Source organism: Lissotriton vulgaris, chromosome 10 (assembly GCF_964263255.1).
Source record: "Lissotriton vulgaris chromosome 10, aLisVul1.2, whole genome shotgun sequence".
NCBI classification, from domain to species: Eukaryota; Metazoa; Chordata; class Amphibia; order Caudata; family Salamandridae; genus Lissotriton; species Lissotriton vulgaris.
The window spans coordinates 891,259,467-891,274,505 of record NC_141698.1 but is presented as its reverse complement, the minus strand read 5'-3'; positions in this window follow the sequence as shown (position 1 = coordinate 891,274,505).

Genomic DNA, 15,039 nt, shown 5'->3' with positions numbered 1-15,039 from the left:
AATTGTGATAATTCCGTGTATTATCCATTCAATGACAGGACTCTCTGACATTGTCAATGGTAATCTCTCGAGTTTTTCGATGCTCAGGATTGTATAGTCTGCTCCTTTCTGTGCCAAACTGATCTGTTTATCAGTAAGGTTAAAACTGGAAAATAATGACGTTGTGTTGATTAAACGCCAAGGCACATAGCCTGAACGAAGATTTTGCAGCGTCCAGCCTAGTTCTATAATAGAACGTAATTGAGACTGGCCATGTTGTAACATTAGCAAATCTCTGTCTATCACATCAAAGGCAGAGGATACAATATTGTCCAACGAATATATTCTGGAAGACAGAGTCGTTAACCCATTGTCTACCACAGAAAGTGATTTCTCCAAATTAATACGATCAATTTCTCGTATTTTTTCAGCAGTTTCAATTTGCTTTACTTTCCAAGCCTCGTTGTAAGCAGCATAGATGCTGGTCGCTATGAAACGCTTTTGACGCTGTTTGCGTGGTCCAAGAATGAAATCGCGCAAATCAGCACCCTCTTTTAGTAAAGACAAGTGTTGCTTAATTTCAGCCAGTGTGGATGTAGCTAGCCATTCTAGGCAGAGTTTCCCTACACTGTATGTTGTTATAATCCCTGGATGTTGTCTCTGGGAATATCTAGAGTCTAATCTGGTCATTTTTAAACCCTGTGTTTTATTCAGGAATCTATCTTGACAGCTATTTGTGTCTGTAGGCCAGATTAACCACTTTTTCCAATCAGGATGTGTTCTGTTGAAATGTAAAATTTGTGACACGTCTAACTCAATATCTGTGGTTGTATTCTCAGCTATTGGCTTTGGTATAGACGGTGTTCTAAGGTCTTTGTTCTTAGCTAGGCCAGAAGAATGTTTGGTGTATTGTGTCATTTAAAAACAACATTTGTTCTGGTATCATGCAGGTTCTAAATAGTGCTTCTATGCCTTGCACCTGCCAATCTTTTGTACCCCAAATTGTTTTCGTTTCAATATTATTTTTCCAATAATCAAAACCAAATGTCATCATTTTGTCATAAAATGCTTCTGAATATATCAATTTAGAATTTGTCAGCATTGTTTTCATTCCTGTTTTCTCTAACAGTTTGTAATAAAACGTTTCTGCATCACTGGTGTTAAACCCTGAGAAGTATTTGAATTTCTCAAAGAATGCTTTAGAACTGCTTTTAGGTGGTGTAGAACAATGTTCCCATTGATTATACATAAAAACATTTCTAGGCTGTGCAGATTTATGCAAGTAATGATCCCCATAGTGGGTGTAACAGAATAACTGCTCATAACTAGATGAACCTTGTAAATAATCATGATCTGTGAATCTAGCTGACATTACTAAATCAGACATCATGTCATTAATACTGTTAAAGTCCCAATCATCAGAGAATGTACTTGTTGTCACAAAGTCACTTAAGGAAACCTTTAGTTGATGAGGATACTTCAGGATTTCGACCGGACCATATATCTCATAGTCTGTTTTCTCCCATACTACCCCACCAGGTATTGGAATTGCTGTGACATTTACTGTTGACAGTTCTCTTTTCTTCACGTGGGATGATCTGTGTGGTTTCAGGACTAGGTTGATGTTCTGACTTGCTGTGTCCATTCAATTGTAATGAACTTTCCTAAAATTAAAACTAAAATTAGGCATAGTAGGAGTATGAATACCCCTGAGATAATCCAATGCTCAATCAACGGTGAATCCAGATATAGTTCTTTGATTTGTTGAAGGAGTCCTGTTGAATTTTCTTTAGAATACTTTTTTGTTTCTGGCATCACTTCGGGGTCGTTTAAATCTTCAGAGAAGTTGTCGAAGTTGATGAAATACCCAGAGGCAGTTCTGTCAATTGATGGAATTGTTCTTTCAATCTGTCTCTTGGTAGCACTTTCTGATGCCACATCATTGTAGACTGGTGTTGTTTCTTGACGAACTGTTTCAATCTGTGTTTCAAGAGGCACGAGTTCCATGGCATTATTGCATAGTCCTTCATTGTGCACTGCAGGCTGATCGAATGTGATGAGTCTTTCAGTTTGAACCTCTTGGATTGTTGCAAGTTTTGGTATTCTGTTGTTTCTTGGGAGTCCACTGGGCCTACTGTTGATTATAGGCCACATGCTTGTGGTTTTACCAGATCGATAGACACGACTCTGTTCTCCTTTTTACCAGCAAGGGGCGGTAGCACAACTGATCTTGTTCCGGTGACTGCTAAGACAGGTACTGCTTTTCTGTAAGAAGGCCCAAATTCCTTCTTAACCGCGATCTTTTCTCTGACTAGATCCCCAATCTTTGGAATCCAGACAGGCCTTGCTGGGGCTGTTGCGGGTGGTGCCTCGTCAGTGGTACTTGGCTGTTGCTTTAACTTTATGTTGCTTAATGATTTTCTTGTTTCATTCAGTTCCTGTAAAACAGCCAAACGATCCTTTACATCAAAGTGCGCTGTTTCTTCTTGTACCACTGACATCTGACTATCGAGGTCCTGAACTCGCATTCTAATTCCGAACAATAGTTCGTATGGGCTGAAACCTTTTAGAGAATTTCTTGGCATGTTGTTAAGACTAGTCTGGACACTTATTAAATGTTTGACCCACCCAGCGCCTGAACCTAATACCTTCGCTGTTATAGATTGCTTTATGTCACGGTTTTTTCTTTCTACCACACTATTCCCTTCCGGGGTATGACGGACAAGAATACCGCAACCCAATTCCCATGCTAGCCATGGCCTCCTTATAGGCTCGAGACCTGAAAGCAGGACCCTGGTCAGAATGGAACGTGGTAATTGCGTATGTGCCGATATTGACTCGCAAATCTTTTATAACCGTTCTAGCGTCAGCCGAGCGCTGGGGGCCTCATTTTTTAAGTGATTTTCGTCTTAACTGTTAATAGGACGCAGGATGGGGTGTAGGCAGCGTTACGCTCTTTCTGACTGGTAGCCGGTAGCAAGGTTCGCTACTGCGATCCCTATTACAGTTTTCACAGTTGTTTGCATATATTTGGTGTTCTACACTCATTCCCGGCCACCAGAATACTGATTGTAATTCAGTCAGTGATTCCTTGATTGTTTGGTGTCTCAGACCCAAACCCATATGTGCGTCTGCTATTAAAAATATTCTCCTGTTCGTGTTTGGAATTACTCTGTCCCCCACTCCAGGGATTCGAGCAAAAGGAACAGAGTTTGCATCGATTATGTATGCATAATTGAGTGGATAGTTCACGGGTAGTGCCGCACAGTCGCCTTTTACGGTCGTTTTTACTGCCAGCATGGTTTCCCCGTCTATGTATTTATCTGTACGCTTTTTTGTGGCTACGGAAGCCGGTTTAGTTGCTTCCGCGGTGGCTGTATTAGCCAATGAATTCCCTGCAACGTGAACGCCATCACGTTGAAGACTCTGTGCGTGAATCACGTGAGTCTTTTGTAGTTCTTTACTTAAAAGAGCTACCTCGTTCCAGAGCAATTTATGCTTTATTGTGGCACCTGTGTCATCTTTGTAGTCGTTTTTGATCCAACTCTGCAGTTTGTTATTGTAAGAGTTGACGCAAAAATGAGAATCGCACACTATAAGTGTCGGGAATTCGCGTTCTGCATTTTCAAGCGCCATCTTTAAAGATCTGATTTCAGTTCTTTGAATCGAACACTTTCTTACAGATTCAGTTTTTGTTACTTTCGGTCTGATTTTACCGCACAGCCAACGACATTTAATGATCGCACATGCTGCGTCGTAGGATTTTCTCTCTACGTTGAAATGCTGTACAGAGCTATCTGTATAGATTATACAGGCATATAGTGGGAGAGGCAGAATTTCGATTGGCAGAGGATATTCTTCTTCATACTCTAAATCATTCAGTTCTTCGTATTGCGGGGCGAAATAGTATTTCACGTCTTCCGCTCCTAGAGAATCTATACACTGTATCCATTTCGGATCCAGTGACACTGTAGGCAGGTTTACTGGGCTGAATAGCGCTTCGAAGGCGGATTCCGCTGTGAGGATGTTAATCCTTTTGCCGTGTGCTAGTTCTCGCTCATTTGCTAATGCGATTTGCACTGCGTTCACAGTTCTTTCTGCGTGACTGAATGTTTTTTCTGCTTGTGTGTACAAGTGAGATTTAATTGAAATTGGTACCTTTTCTCCCTCATTAGAGGTTAGGTATGTGAATCCGCATCTTCCTGGGATGACTCGGATTACAAGATCGATCGTGTTGTCACGTGTATCTAATTTTGTTTTTGCTAACATGTCTGTTTGCAGTGATCTCAAGATTTCTGTATGTTTTTGAGTCCAATTGATTTGTTTAAAATCAGGTTTTATTAGTTCGTAGAGAGGTTTAACCCTCTCTGCGTAATTTAGAATGTAAGTTCTTCCGAAATTCAGAAAACCTAGAATGGATTGTAAATTCTTCAGCGTTTTTGGAGCTTGGAGTACAGCGCACTTCTCTAAGAAGTTGTCCGCTAGGCTTTTCCCTTCACTTGATAATTCGTACCCTAAAAATAGTACTGTCAGATGGGCAATTCGGGACTTTTTAAAGTTGAATTTGTAACCCTCTGCTGCGAACCCAAGTATAATGGTGTTCACTCTCTTCAAGTGAGTATCCAAGTCGTCGTCTGTGAGATAAATATCATCTACGTAAGATAATGCTTCATCATCATAGATTTGTAGTAACTCTGTTACCCTAGCTGAGAATAGTCCTGGGCTGTTCTTGAACCCCTGTGGGAGTCGACAGAATTTTTTCTGCGACCCCAATGCGGAGAAAGCGGTCAAATATCTGCTTTCTGGTGCAATGTTTTGACAAAAGAAACCATTAGATATATCTAATGTTGTTTTATATTTTTTCCTAACTATGTTATTCATTAGGGCTGCACTATGCGAGTTTTGTACTGCAAAAGTTTTGCAACATGTATTAAGGTGTCTGTAGTCCAAAACTAGACGATATGAATTGTCTGGCTTGGAGACAGGAAACAAAGGATTGTTCATTTGAGAGGTGCATGTTTCAATCACCCCCTGGTATTCAAGTTGATCTAAGATCTCCCTGACCTGTTTTTTAGCTTCTTGCTTTATGGGATACTGCCGTTGGGCAGTTGGTTCACTTTTTAATTGGATTTTGTGAGGCGGTGAATCCTCATCCTATCCTACATGATTTTTATACAATGCAGGTGCCTGGGCTACTGCCCATTTCCGTGCATATGTATATTTTTTGTGAATCGGTATGTGATTCGAGAAGGCAGGCATAATCACTTCTTCGCCACGAGGGCACTCCCTGACAAACTCTGGGGGCCAATCTTTTTCAGCTAACAGAATATCATAGCCTTTTGAGAGCTTATCCCAAAATAGACCCTTAATTTTCCTAGTCTTATCACCCTCCATACGCAATGTTATTTCGTATATTTTATGGGGCTCGCTAAGTCTGGCGTCGGCAGTTTCAACCTGAATGTATTCATTCGTGTCCACTGTCTCCAGATGACTCATCAAGTTCTTGCGCGCTATACTGATTTCTGCTGCACTGCCCAACATTGTCAATTCCCACTCCCCGTTTTTCAACTGTGTCCTCAGTATTCTCGGCATGGTTGATTACTCTAATACTGGCTACCTTCTTTTTAGGAAATTGAGATTTTTTACTCTGAGCAGGTTCCTTGTCTTTGGACTTGGTGTGCTCTCCTGGGTCTGACCGTCCTCTTCTTTCCGAATTCTGTGGAGAAGATCGAGAGGGACGTGTATCAATACTTTGATATCTATCAGGTTTTTTCAGATTATCCCTATTTCTAAGGTTATATCTTTTCTCAGAGGGCTCCCTTTGGGGAGACTGGCGTTCTCGAGTCGGAGTTCTTTCCCTCCGTCGAGGAGACCTTCCTCTGGTCTGGAAAACTTTTTCCTTGGGAGTGGATTGTTTATTTCCATCCCAGCTCTTTTTAGGAGTGTTTAAATTATTTTTAATAAATAATTTTTCAGGGCTTTCGAGCAGTTGGGGTTTTACTGGTTTCCCACCCAAGCTGTCTCTACCTAATTCTTCATAGCATTTTTCTATGATTTTTGCAAGCTCAACAGGATCTTTTATATCTGTTTCCTTCAACTTCTGGCGAATCGCCGCAGATGCTGCTTCTCCTTTTATGTTGGCTAATAATATAGCCGAGACCTGCTTGAAGTCTTTCAGTAATTTCATACCTAGATTTAAAGCGGGCTCTGGACCGAATTCATTTTGAATCTGTTTTAGCACTTCTGGTATTACCGCCATAGACGGAACACCGTGTGTTTTTGTGTAAATGGAAGCAAAGACTGTACCCCAAGTGTCACAGTCCTCCACGTGTGGTGCGATTCCCATAGGAAGGCAGATGGTCAAGATTCTGTGTTTCTCTATAGGGGTAGTATCAGGAAATACTGCCTCTATTTGAGTGATTTTCTGTGCTAACCAGAAAGGAATTTGTTCCCGTTTTACGGGTGTTTTACCAAGACATGATTGTATGTTCTGTGGTGTAATTTTATTTGTGTTCCCCTGGTGAGGGGTCAGCTGGTGTGAATTAACAGCTGGCTGGACTGTTGCAGTCCGCATTACATATTGGACTAATTGCCTATGTATTTTTATTAATGTGTTTAGCTGTACTAACAGCTCTTCTCTTGACATTCTTACAATGTCAGGATGTGGTGTGTAGCTGTCTAGAACCGGCCACGTGGCTCCTGGTCTACCTAGAGGACCTAGCCTAGTTATGTGATCATTGTGTTTTAGGGTGCCATTAAACCAGAGCAAGTGCTCTTGAAATTTAAGTGGAATTTCAATCTCCTCGAAAGGAGCGTACTCTTCCGGAGGTTCCTCTATTTTGTAATAGTGAAACTCTTGTGTTCTAGCGTTTGCCGCTGGAAAGTTTATCCATGAATAGAATACCTCTGTCTGCCGATACTCGTGAGCCTCTATCACGAAAATTACTGTACCACCTTGAGGTGTCAGTCCGTTCTCTATAAGTTTTAAAGTTATAGATCTTCTTAAGTTGACCGGGATGATTATAGCATCCGGGTCTGCTTGTTCGGGACCTTGCTGAGTCGCATCTACTGCGGCCCCAGAGGTTCCGTTGTTTTCTACTGACATTTTAAAAATGCAGGTTTGCAGAGTAGGTCTCCAAGGAGACAAAGATTAGGTGCACAATATTTTGGAACACTGTATCCTTCAACGTTGAATAAACCAGAGCTTTACATAGGAATCTCTTCCTACTAAGGTCGGGCGGATTTTAACCTTTCACCCACTCCAGACGTCTATTGGAGTATTTACGGGAGAAAGGGGTCTGTGAAATATGCACGACTGAGTTACTCTACTGTCTTGCGTTAGTTTATCGCCTTACCAAACGTTGGGCGCCATGTAGTGTAGTTCCTAGTTTCCCACTATGCCCTGCGCATTGGAATAACATAAACAGTAGTATCGACGTGGAACTGCTTATATTCCAGGCCTCCACTGACTATGCTAAACTTAATTGGGTTGTGTTACCAACTAGCTCAGAGGTCACTGGAAACTTTCTTCTCTGCATAGGAAGTGATCAGCTTCCCTGGCACAGACAAGAAGGGATTCAGCTTTCCAACAACCGTGCAACATGACAACTTTGCTCCTCAGATCAAGAGTCAATCTCTAGGGTCGTGTGAAACAATAGACATGTATTTCACTCAGTCAGTCTAGTGCAGTTTACTTTCACGAGATGTAGAGAATAGAGAGACGGGCGTGTATCAATAAAGGTTAACATTTATTGAACAGTCTTTCTTCTCGTACAAGAGAAATGTATTGCCACAATTGCAATAATTGTTATTATAAAAAGTACGTACAGTAAGATAAGTATTGCGAAATAGAACTGTAAAAGCATTGATATGGTTTCTTAGCCATACAATGGTTTAAAAGTAATAAAACATATATACAGTCATATATACATTAGGCTAACATACTCAACTGGTGCTTCTAACTAAGCCTACCCCAGTGTGCCTGACCTAAGCCTAACACATGAAAAGGGGAGTAAGTAAGTAGCTTAAGTTAAGTTGGTTTTGCCAAGGTTTGTTTCAAGAATTCTCGTCTAAGGGTTTAGTCAACACCATACCTCTGAATAGAATGATGGAGGATTGGTATCTCCTTCAGGGGTCTCTCTCGATATCCCAGTCACCCGCGAGGGTAAACCGGAAGCGCCGGGACTGGATTTCTCTGCACGAGAAAGGCAGCGGCTTCTCTTCAGCGCGTCGAGGAAGGAGGGGGGACAGCGTCCGCGGGCAGCTGGAATCTGCTGGATGTCTTCGCAGAGGGACGGCTGTTCAGCTCCTTAAGCGTACTACACCATAGTTCGCGCTGTAGCGGCGATAATGGTATCAGCAGCTTCACCACCACAGGATAGCAGGCTGCAGCGACAGAGTGCTAGATTTACCAACACGGGGTCTTGCAGGCAGCTGGCATCAGCAACAGGCAACGAACATTGCTTAAGGCAACGTTGGTAATATTTATACCTGACAGGTGCCGGGTTTGACGCAAGTTTGCTGGACATAAGACGTCAATTAAAGATGTCACTAGGAAGTGATAGTTATCAGTTGCTCATTAGAGTTCCATTACTAATCAAAACATAGCAAGCGGGGATTTCCAGGTTTGCTAAGTTTTTATCTTGTTGAAGAACTCGGAGTGTTATCTAGGAATATCAGATAGTGACTGCTGCTCTGTCATTGCACTAATTGGTCGCAAAGGAAGTAGCAGAGAGTCATGCTGGAATGTGGCTCTGTTCGTGTGAGGCCAGAGATGACTTTTCAGAAAATCGCACTTGAACGGTTATGCCAATATAGGGAATAAATGGATTTATAGCCGAATAGGGGCATAAGGTCACAGTATCGATCAGGAACCTAGATAAACACGCAACAAGGTAACAACAAGTACAGTTACCTTGTAGATAACAGGGCCATGATTCGAATAGTGCAGTAGTACCGGCCCCATAAGTTGTCAGAGCTCTTCTAAACACATATTTGCTATTACAGCAACTAATTCTATTTCCCTTAATTTTTCAACATTTTGCTATTACTTACCTGCAATATACCACTAGTAACTGGTCAATGTTTTGCCTTTTTGTACATAAACAAGCCATAACACTTTAACAGACTATCTGTAACTAATATTGTACTACTACTCAGCAAGCTAAGACTTGAAACAAGAAACTGCATATTAATCACATAGGTGAAATCTAATGCATTTACCAATGCTTGTTTTTGTTTTGTTTGTGCTGCATTATGTTAGTTATTGTCCATGACCACAGCAGTGTGTATAGTGTGTTTGCATGTGCAACAAAGCTTCAGTGAAGTCTCTTGAGCATCAACTCTCTGGGTGATCCTAAGCAAATCTTTCCCTTCATACTCTTCTATGAATCCTTGTGACCAAATCTATATTTGCTGGCTTGCTATCAATATATTGGGGAAGTGGATAGTCCTTCCAAGGTGCTGAGTAAACTATGTACAAGTGTAAACCCTGTGCAGCAGTCTTAGCAATTCCTGGTGTTTCTTTTTTGTTTCCTATTACATTGTTCAAACATTTTTCTTTCTACATAATTGTGAGAAAGTGCCTCTTTTCACATATTAGCTCCCACGTTTTGCCTGGAAATTGATGTGGTTTCCATTGGAGTGCACAGGGTTCCTGCCAACCAGGTCCCCTGTGCCAGTGCTTCTTCCCTAAAAACATATCCACAATTGGTACGTCTGCCCCCTGCAAGTCCCTAGTTTGCAAATGCCAGGGAAGCCATAAACAGTACGTGGCCTGGAAAATCAATAACTAGTTCCCCAGCACCATGATGGCTTCACGTAACCAGCAGTTTCTGGTACCAAAAAACGAATTCCAATAAATCCTCACGGATGCCAGTGTGAGATTTATTAAGCCATGTACTCAGAGGTGCCCCCTGAAGACCTATCGACACTGGTGTGGTCACTGACTGCTTTAGGCAGCCTGCCGCACACCGACCTATTTCTGGACCCCTTTGTGGAAATCCTCTGCTCTCTGGGACTAGAAACAATTCATATCCTGGGTATAGATGTCATACCTCCTCTGCCAGGATGGGCACAGTGCTCGAAGGGGAAGCTTCAAAAGCCTGCTGCCTTTGTAATGTGACCCTCGGCCTCTGCTACTAGCAGCTGATGGCAGCCCCTGGTTTATATACCCACTTTGGCCAGAAAACTTAGAAAGACTAGGAGGTTTGCCGACTTCCACCCTTAGGTGGAGGAGGAGAAGTGCAGCAAATCTTTGGATTCTGTGCAAGGTATAATTACCTAGTGGTATACCATATACAAAGCCAGCTTCCTATCATCTTAATTTAAAAAAAAAAGCTGAAGATGCCCTTGAGGTGTCACTTCCTGGTGATATCTTGCAAGCTGAGTGACGTTATTTTTGTTTCAAGCCTCCATCTGAACCATTCTTGCTTACAGTAAAACCAGAAAGAATTCATTATAGAGACCTGTAAGTAAACTACACAGAATGCCCAGTATCCCAGGATTGGGAAATCCATTCGTCCTTATGAATGGCTTTGGTTTCCAATATTTGCCTCCACCCCCATTCTCATGGTGACAGTAATCTCTTTAGTCTATTTAGCTTTGCATTATAATATGTGGCAAGTAATTTAGCCAGGTATTTGTTTGACCTCATTGAGACTGTTAAAATCACTTCCTACATCCTATTAGAGATCAGTGTAATACTTTTATGTCAAAAAAATTGCATTGCAATGTGTTCTGTCAGTATGAGGAAAACCCTCTAAATCATACAGGTGAATGAAGTTTGGCAAACAGTGCAATGAGATCATATTCATAAGCAATAGGATAAGCCCAAAAATGGCTCTGTCCTCCCCTTCTTACACTATAGCTAGTAAAGCATGTAAACGTGGGAAGGTATATATCCCACCCCGTATGTACCAGCAGTCTTTGGTTACATATACTCTTGGTATGTTTGGTGGGATATCATAGGGCCTTGCAGTTATTCACCTGTGTAACCCATCCTGTAGATACTTCTGCACTAGGTAAGATGTCTTAACACTCGGGGCAACTTGTTCCTTAAGAAGGTTCCGGCCCAATAGGCATCAGAAAATATAGAGAAAAAGGGGGGATGTCTGTCTCAGGATGGACATATAGGTCAGGTGGAAGTTCCCTTTTTTGGAAAAGTTGGGTGTTTTGCTCCTTGTTGGGTCGGCGCTGCAATACCCCACAGGCCCTACGAAAGGGCTCATTGGCTTCAATCTTTTTAAGTAAAAGACGCCGTAATGGTGAGTGCGGGTGTGTGGCGTTTGTGTGATAGTGGGTTATCACCATCTTGTGTTCGCTTTGTTTTTGCCCTAAGTTGGCAGGGTATGCCAAGACGTGGGTCCCTTGCTTACTTTGCCACTGGTGTCAGACTAGACTGGCTGATGAGGGGTGTTACCTCGAAACTTGTCCCAGGATGCTTGTGCAGGTCCAGGGAAGACCTGGCTTGGCAGTTTGAGCTGGACTGTTCCCATAAGGAACAGGGTCAAGACTGATTTGCATATAGCTGGGTCTGAACTGAGGTGGCAAAGTCAGCTAAAGGACGATGATGGATTCAACCCAGATCCTTGACTGGGGGTGAGTGTCTGAAAAGTTTCAGCGCTCTGTCCATCATCTCCTTGTGTTTGCATAGTATATACAGTGTGGATCAACGGTGGGATCTACAACTTCGCATTTGTTGGACTGACTTGGTTAACACCTGATCACACGACAGGACTCTTAAATTGTCTTTAGAATTCAAATTTTTTTGAATTGACAAATGTTCCCAAACTATTAAAAGTCTTGTTAGGGCCTAGGTTCAGTCCTTTTAGAATTTTAGAAAAATAAAAAAATCACTATTGTTGGGGGTAAGAGGGATAGAATCTTTTTGTAGAATGTCTTTTAACAAGAGCCCAGTTATTAGTGAAAATATAACTAATGACATAGAGAAAATGGTCGAGGAGTCAACCTCAGCCCTTCTCTCCACCTAACATTCAGGGAGTTAAGGTCTCTATGTAAACTTAAAAACATTAACATGGGGTCCCATCCCTCCAAACAAAATCTCCAGGAGCTATTGGCAGGGGATGCTAAGGACCATCCCTCTGAGAATGGCGAAGACCTCTCAGAGGAAGAGGAGGATGGAGGGGATGAGGATAACTTCCACACCCCCCCTCAACTTCCTAGGGAGAAAAGGGCCCCAGTGCCCCTGACTCCCAAGAATACAACTCCCAGCACCAGGATCCCACATAGGTGGTTCGGGTGCTTCTGAGTTCATTGAGCACAGCCTCAATGAGGAGACCAACCTCTTAGTGACGTTGAGTAGGAGATTAGATCTAGAGACCATACTCCTGGCTCTAGAAAAAGAAACCGCAGAGATGGGCTTAGGACCCATCAATGGTGGCAGAAACATACTAAGTGGGGACAGAGAGCAATCTTATGATCCCACAATCCCCAAAGGGATTGTCCACATATTTGAGGAAGGTGATGACATCACCAAATGGTTCACAGCTTTTGAGAGAGCTTGTGAAATGCGGAAATTGAGGACGTCACACTGGGGGCCGCTCCTTCGGGAACTGTTCACTGGTAACTGTAGGGACAGACTCCTGACCCTTACAGGGTCAGATGCTGTGTCTTATGACCTCATGCAGAACACTCTGATTTAAGGCTTTTTGGGCTCACAACTGAGGAGTATAGAATTAGATTCAAGGGGGCTCACAAAACCCAAAACCAGTCCTGGATTGACTTCATTGACTACTCAGTTAAGATACTGCATGGTTGATTAACTGGAAATATTGTGCATGATTTCAATGGACTTTACAATCTTTTTATGGAGGAACATATTTTGAGTAATTGCGCTAAGGAAAAGTTACATCAATATTTGGTAGACCTAGGTCTAATTTCTCCCCAACAATTGGGAAAGAAGGCAAACCACTGGGTCAAGACTAGAGTAACAAAAACGGCCATGGGGGAGTGACCAAAAGAAAAGGGTTACTAAACTGCCCCAGAGTAAAGGGGGTCCCCAAAGACAAAAAGCCAGAGTCTTCTAAAGGGACCCAATAAACTGCTCAGGGGGGTGGGTCCAAAACTCTTCCCAGTCCAATGGACAGTACAAAGGGATGAACTTTGATCCCCTAAAGGCCTGGTGTTTCTACTATAAGACGTTGGGACACTTAACTGGAGATGCTGCTTGTCCTAGCAAGAACACCCCCCCCCCCCTAGTCCTCCAGTTACTACTTGTGTAGCCAATCTCCAGATGGGATCACCAGTGTGCCCAGAGCAAATCAAGGTTCACACTGAAGCAGTTCTAGTCACTGAGGGTGAAGTTGAGTTTGGAACTTTAGCTGTGTGGCCACCCAACTTAAAGAAGTATTTACAATACCCCTGGATACATGGAATTAGAATGGAAGCCCTGAAGGATGCAGGTGCCAGTGTTGCTATATAGAAAAACACACTGGTTTCCCCAGATCAATACCTGATTGGGAAATGTTACCAAGTCATGAACGCTGTCAGTGTTACTACTAACCATGCTATGGCTGTAGTGACGTTAGACCAAGGGGGGGGGGAGGGTTACTGGCCTGAAACAGGTAGTGGTTTCTCCAAAGCTTCCAGCTGCCTGTCTGCTTGGGAATTACCTGGAGATCTCAGGATGAGCTGAGGTAGAATTCAAAACCCATGCAGCAATGCTGGACATCCCTGAAATTTTGTGTCAAGACTAGGCACAGAAGCGAAAGGAGGGTGGATAAGAAGTGTTGGAGCCTGAAAGAATGGCACAAACTTCCAAGAGGAAAGGTAAGAAAACTAGGAAATCAGCTTCTGAACAGCAAAAGACTCCAGACCGTCTCCTCAGGGAGAGGACTTGGAAGCCCCCGAGGGAACTAAGCCCATGGAAATTGACCCTTACCAGGTTGAGTTCTTAGATCCAGGGGGTACCCACTAGGGAAGAGCTGTGCCTTGGTCAGCAGACCTGTCCAACTCTTGAAAGCATAAGGCAGCAAGCTGCTACACAGGAAAAGGGATATGTCAGTGGTACCCTCAGAGCTATTGGGAGGAGGGACTACTGTACACTGAGGCCACAGACCCTAACCCTGGTGCCACTAGGAGAGTGGTAGTGCCTCAAATGTACAGGGCGTTCTTATTCACTTTAGCTCATGACATCCCCCTAGCTAGGCATTTGGGCCAAACCAAAAGTTAGGAAATGATAGTAGGCCATTTTTTCTGGTCCCAGATGTCTCAAAAGTTAAAGGAGTTTGTCAGCTCCAGTTTCACATTTCAAGCCAGTTGCAAAACAGATGGACACCCAATGGCCCCCTAAATCCCACTACCAGTGTTTGGGGTTCCCTTTGAGAGAGTAGGTGTGGATATAGTAGGTCTACTTGAACCTCCCATAGCATCAGGAAACAAATGTATATTGGTGGTAGTGGATCATGCCACCAGGTATCCTGAGGCAGTTCCCCGTAGGACTCCTACAGCTCCTAAAAAAAGTCAAGGAAAATGTATATATTGTGTTCAATTTTTGATATTTTATGGCGTTACTTAAATGCTTATGCTGGAATCTGATTTGAACAGTGCTAGTAAACATCGGCTTGTTCGGGAAGAGCTAAACTTCTATAAACCGCATTTGATATTTTTTTATCAGAAACGCATCTAGCTCATAAATGAACTAAAATATCACACTATTGTCTGCACTTCACAGGGCCTCTCGATCCGAGGAACTGCAATTCTTGTTAGCAAGGCACTCACGTACACAACACTTAGAGTCTTAGCAGACCCAAGAGGAAGGTGGGTCATCGCTATCCTTGATGTGAAATACGTTTTGGTTAATCTGTATGGCCAAAACGCCAATGATCCAGAGATTTTCAAAGAGATAATGCTATCCTTCTTGGAATTACAGGGGGTGTTGATAATTATGGTGGATTTCAACTGCGTGATGAACTATGCCGTAGATTCCACTAGCCCTCGCACTACTGTTAAAATGTCCAAAGTAGGGGCATAGATTCTGGAATTAGCACGCCTACATAAAATCAGTGACATATGGAGAACGTTCTATCCAGATCTTCCAGG